Raw genomic sequence first — 6609 nt, forward strand, 5'->3', positions numbered from 1 at the left:
CCAATCATGGAGTTCACCTCTGCGGATATCTTTCAGCACTCGCCCGTCGGCGACATACTGAATTCATTAAAGTCTCTCTCCTTGTCAGGAGAGTCCTGGCCGAACTATGTCCGTCAGGATTGGGATGCGGATGACGAAGAAATTCGCCGCCCACCCACCACCCTCTTAGTAGCCACTGTCGATGACTTAACCGACATGCTCGACTTCGACTCTGAAGACATCGATGGTATGGACGATGATGCAGGAGACGAACAGGAACCACTGCCCACACGGCACTGGACGCCCACTTCATCACATGACGTATACATGGTGCACACACCAAAAGAAGACGACAACGAGGAACAGAAGGACGCAATGAAGGGTTGTCCCCTCGAGAAGCGGCCAAAGCGGTGGCGTAAGCGCCGCTCCAAATCCCGCCTCGGCAGAAACAACGATCATATAGACCCAGCGTTAGAGCAGGGTGAACCATCGTCGGACCATGGCAACACGAAGAATCAAACCGAACAACCCGACTCTGTCAAAGATGATAGTCCAGACGACATCACACCGGACAGACACCCGGAGCAACAGAATGCCCGTCAAAGGCTTGTTGCCACCGCGAGGAGTCTAAAAAAGTAGAAGCAAAGGCTCAAGGCTGCGCAAGACGCACTCAAAATCAGATGGAGTAAAGTACTCAACACAGCAGCGAAGTACGGCGGTAATCACCCCACCAAGAGCTACCTGAAGTGGAAGTTGCTACCTGAATTCGATGAGGAGGCCTTAGATCCCCCGCAACCAAAAATTAAAACGGCCATCTGGCCAGATAGACGACCTCACGGCCAACATAGAGCGGCAAACAACGCCGCACATAAGCCAATACGTGATCCACGCGAGGGCTCGCATCAAAAGGACGGCGCAACCAGATCCATCTATGGACCACGCAAGAGCGCTCCAGCATACGATGCAACACAACAAACATCCGAACAATGCGGTACACCTAGATACAGGGGTGCTGCACACCCCCTATCACTACAAGAAATATGTCAACTTATGACCTTCTGTCAGTGACCCTCGAAGAATTGGTCATAAATTTATGACCATTTTAGACCAATTGGTCAAAAGCTGTTCAGGGGGCTCCAAACCCTAAACCATTGCGACCATTTTGGTCAGAAAGGTCGTAATTTCCTTACATGAAATGGTCATAGAGCAAACAGTGCTAGTCCGCTGCCTTATTTCTAGTTGTTAATGACCAATATAGATGGTCATAGCCTTGTAGATTGTGGTGGGTTTGATGACTAGGCGCCATCTCATCAGTTTTGCCTATGTGTCATGTCCATGTGGCAGTTTTTGCCCTAGGTTTTGAAGCAACCTATATTTCTATCATTCCCAAAATTCCCAGAAAAATCTCATAAATTCTTTGGGGCATATCTTCATCAAATATGTAAAAATCCTTCCTTGCCTAGTTCAAAACTAATTCAACAATATTCATTTTCCTATTCTATTCACAACAACACTTTATGAAGGAAGTGCTATTTATATATTCTTGATTGCCCTCGAAATTTTTGGGCACTCTTTCCTATCCAAATCATTACCGCATGACAAAATTCAGCTCCATTTGCCTAGCAAATCTTCCTCGGCAAATTTCCAAAGTTTTTGTCCACCTAGAAGCATTGTGAAGGAAGTACCTTTTTTATATCTCTAAATGACATGAAATTTATACAGTTCCTTCATATGCCCAAATTATCACCCTCCTCCAAATTGCAGCTCAGTCAAATCATCTATGTGAGCCCAGGTTCAATTTATATTTTATGGCCAAATTGGCACGTTGCAAAGGAAGTGTTATATATACCCCTCCTATTACCCTCAAACTTTTCGGGCACTCTTCCATACCCAAATCATTGACAAATGCTAATATTCAGCTCAATTTTCCTAGTAAATCTTTCTCAGGAAATTTCCAAAGTTTCTACCTCGAGAGAAGCTTTGTGAAGTAAGTACTAGCTAGGCTTACCCAAATGATCTGAAAATCTACCAGCGCATGACCATACCTAAGTAACTTACCTACACCAATTTTGAGCTCATTTCATTCATCCAATCTCTCTCACTAGTTTTCCCAAGTTTCTGTCCATAGAAGAGCATTGTGAAGGAAGTACTACTTTGGCATGTCCAAATGGTATCAATTTTCTACAATGCTTTCCTATGCCCAAATAACCATCCTCCACAAAATTTCAGCTCACTCCATTCATTATTTTGAGCCCAGCTTCAACATTCATATTTTTGTCTAGCGTGGTACTTTGAAAAGCAAGTACCACCTAGGATCCTCCTTTTGAGCTAAAAAATTGTGAAGACATTCTCCTTAGTAGATGATCATCCTCATCCAAAAATCACGCCCATTGGCCATGTGCATTTCCCGTACCGCTAATCAAACACTTGGCTGCTAATTCATGTTTGAGCATCGATCGGTCTCCTCGTGAGAATATTATGTTGTAATTTTATTTCTAGCACCAACCTGGGGAGTGCCCAACCGACTAGACATGCCTAGGCCACCCAGAACACATGGCAACATTACGGTCACGCGGTGACCACGCGACGGGCATGCGAGTTTACGCGCTCTAGAGTTGGGGCCCTCGGCCACCGCCCAAACCTCGACGTATCGCCACCAAACCATGTATTTATGATTAAAAGGTCCTTATGTAACTAGAAATGATTTTTGGAAAAAATAAATAGCAAACTATGAGGCAGCTGCAGTTCAAATTTGACCCGCTTCCAACTGAATCGGCGGAAATTTGTCTTTTTCACGAGAGGTGGATCAATAATTTTTACACCCAACCATTTTGTCAATTGTGCATTAAATATGGCCTAGTATTTTATAAAAATGATTTGGTCCAATTTTGCAACAATTATTTGGTAGTTCCTTCACAAAAAAACCTCCTTTCGGGCACTCGAAAAATGGAAAATGGTTTTTTCGTCCAACGAGAATGAAAACTTCCTTAGACAACATTGTTTGCCATTTCAATATGCACTCTTGTGCACAATATGAGATCATTTGAACAAACTATGCCATGAATGTGGCCATAAGATTGATCATTTGGCTTGAAAGCCATAGATCTCCACACATGATAGCTCGTTTCTGAGAACACTTTTTTATAATAATTGCCGTATTACAAGTTTGTTATTTTTCCTAGGAACTTGGCCACATATGATGACACAATGCGAAGGTTTCCCAATTTTTTGATTTTTTTGAATTTTTTATGCCCGTTTCAAAATGTGGTCAAAACGGCGGGAATGACCGTTCCTAGCTAGTGGTTGAATCTTGGAATTTTTTTGGTGTTTCTCTGATTAAAAAGATACTTATGTACCTAGAAATGATTTTTGTAAAAAATAAATAGCAAACTATGAGGCAGCTGCAGTTCAAATTTAACCCGCTTCCATTTTAATCAGTTGTGCATTAAATATGGCCTAGTATTTTATAAAAATGATTTGGTCCAATTTTGCAACAATTATTTGGTAGTTCCTTCACAAAAAAACCTCCTTTCGGGCACTCGAAAAATGGAAAATGGTTTTTTCATCCAACGAGAATGAAAACTTCCTTAGACAACATTGTTTGCCATTTCAATATGCACTCTTGTGCACAATATGAGATCATTTGAACAAACTATGCCATGAATGTGGCCATAAGATTGATCATTTGGCTTGAAAGCCATTGATCTCCACACATGATAGCTCGTTTCCGAGAACACTTTTTTATAATAATTGCCGTATTACAAGTTTGTTATTTTTCCTAGGAACTTGGCCACATATGATGACACAATGCGAAGGTTTCCCAATTTTTTGATTTTTTTGAATTTTTTATGCCCGTTTCAAAATGTGGTCAAAACGGCGGGAATGACCGTTCCTAGCTAGTGGTCGAATCTTGGAATTTTTTTGGTGTTTCTCTGATTAAAAAGATACTTATGTACCTAGAAATGATTTTTGTAAAAAATAAATAGCAAACTATGAGGCAGCTGCAGTTCAAATTTGACCCGCTTCTAGCTGAATCGGCGGAAATTTGTCTTTTTCACGAGAGGTGGATCAAAACTTTTTGCACCCAACCATTTGGTCAATTTTGCATTAAATATGGCCTAGTATTTTATAAAAATGATTTGGTCCAATTTTTCAACAATTATTTGGGAGGTCCTTCACAAAAAAACCTCCTTTTGGGCACTCAAAAAATGAAAAATAGTTTTTTCGTACAAAGAAAATGAAAACTTTCTTAGGCAACATTGTTTGCCATTCCAATATGCACCCTTGTGCACAATATGAGATCATTTGAACAAACTATGCCATGAATGTGGCCATAAGATTGATCATTTGGCTTGAAAGCCATTGATCTCCATACATGATAGCTCGTTTCTGAGAACACTTTTTTAAAATAATTGCCGTATTACAAGTTTGTTATTTTTCCTGGGAACTTGGCCACATATAATGACACAATGCGAAGGTTTCCCAATTTTTTGATTTTTTTTTAAATTTTATGCCCGTTTCAAAATGCGGTCAAAACGGCGGGAATGACCGTTCCTAGCTAGTTGTTGAATCTTGGAATTCTTTTGGTGTTTCTCTGATTAAATAGATACTTATCTACCTAGAAATGATTTTTGGAAAAAATAAAGGGCAAACTACAAGGCAGCTGCAGTTCAAATTTGACCCACTTCCGGCTGAATCAGCGGAAATTTGTCTTTTTCACGAGAGGTGGATCAAATCTTTTTACACCCAACCATTTGGTTAATTGTGAATTAAATATGTACTAGTATTTTATAAAATTGATTTCGTACAATTTTGCAACAAATATATGGTAGGTCCTTCACAAAAAATCTCATTTTGGGCACTCAAAAAATGGAAATTGTTTTTTCACGAGAGGTGGATCAAAAGCTTTTGTCATGCAACTATTTGGTCAATTTTATATAAAATGTGGTCTACTATTTTAGAAAAAAATGAAGTGGTTCTATTTTGGAACAAACAATTGGTAGGTTCTTCACAAAAAAATCATTTATGCACTCGGAAAGATTTTTTTGAGCAATAAAAATTAAAGCTCTATTTGGCAACATTGTTTGCCATTTCAAGATGCACACTAATGCAAATACGAGATCAATTTGAAAAACTATGCCATTGTTATGTTTTAAAAAAATCAGAGATTTGAGTCCAATTTTTTGAGATTCAAAAGCGAGACAACCGGCCAATGAGACGTGAGGAACCACCTTCACGCGGATCATCAAATTGGACACAATATGACCCGTCTATCGTGCATCCATCCAACGGTGGAGCCTCTCCCGAGTAACAAAAACCCTAACCCACCCACCCACCCTCCTCGATCCCCGCCGCCGCCACCCACCCACCCACTCCCGACCCACCCTCTCGGCCTCTCCCCCTCCCCTCGATCCCCTAGATCCGATCGAGGCATGCCCCGCCGCCACCCCCACCCACCCGCCGCCGATCCACCCTCGCGCTCGGTAGCGCCGCCCTCCTCCTTCTCTCTATAGTCCATGGCCGGCACCGCAGCCTCGTCTCCATGGCTGCTCTGCATCGCCTCCGACGACCGCGCCCGGAGCGCGACGGCGGCTCCGTTTCGAGCACTTGACGCCATGCTCCGCCGCGGCTCATTCACCGTCCGACGCTCCTTCGGGCTCTGCATCTCGCCGACTTCCCCCTTCATCACCGCCTCTTGTCCACGCTAGAGACAGCCACATCCTCGATGGTTGCTGGTGGACTCTACCCCTCCAAGTTGCCCGGACGCCTCCCCAACTCTCCCTCGTCCCCGACAAGGCCGTGATGGCGGACCAGCATGGGTAGGTGCCCCTCGTCCCCGCTTGTTTTTCCCCTCTGATCTGATCGATCCGCACGGGTAGGATGTAGCTGACCCCCTCTCTCACCTCGCCTTGTGGATGCAGATCCGTCGAGGGATACACCATCGCCGGCCGCCGGTCCTTCGTGCCTTCCTGTTACTGAGTTTCCTCCGTGCGCTGTGCAGATGGCGGTGCCTTTGCTGAAGAAGGCGATCGTGAATAAGGGGGTGAAGCACTTCAAGAGGGTGCACAGCGACCGCTACATCGGCCTCAAGGTGTGACCCCTAGCTTGCTCGCTCTCGCTCTCGCCGTCGCTCGCTGGGCTTCTGTTCCAGAAACGCGCCATTTTCTAGATGGATTACCCTTGCTTTGTTCATGTGGGGTTCTGGTAGCAGTCCCGACCTCCTCTGCTAGCTCTCGATGCGTGGATCTGGTTTACATGTCGCGTTAGTTTAGTAGTGCGTCTATGTAATCATCGCTACAAAGTTGGGCCTGGGTGCTGGTGTTTAGTGAGCACAATAGGGGTTGGTTTAGTTTTTGGATGAACCTGTATATATTTTGTGTACACACCACTGATTCGTATGGTGCACTATGAGGCTGGAAATTTCCTTTTAAGCTGTGGTGTGTTTGTTCTTGAGAGCTAGTTGTGGAAAATCCCCCTTGCTGTATGGAATCCACTGAAAAAAATCGAAATGGTTTGATATCCCACCACACACTAGTTGGGCCTAGTGATATTGATGAACTATAGTGTTTCATTGTTGATTCGTATGGTGCACTGTGATGCTTGAAATTTTGTTTTTAAAGCTGTGGTGTG

Source organism: Triticum urartu, chromosome 5A, assembly GCF_056163025.1.
Source record: "Triticum urartu cultivar PI428250 chromosome 5A, HENAU_Tu73, whole genome shotgun sequence".
NCBI lineage: Eukaryota > Viridiplantae > Streptophyta > Magnoliopsida > Poales > Poaceae > Triticum > Triticum urartu.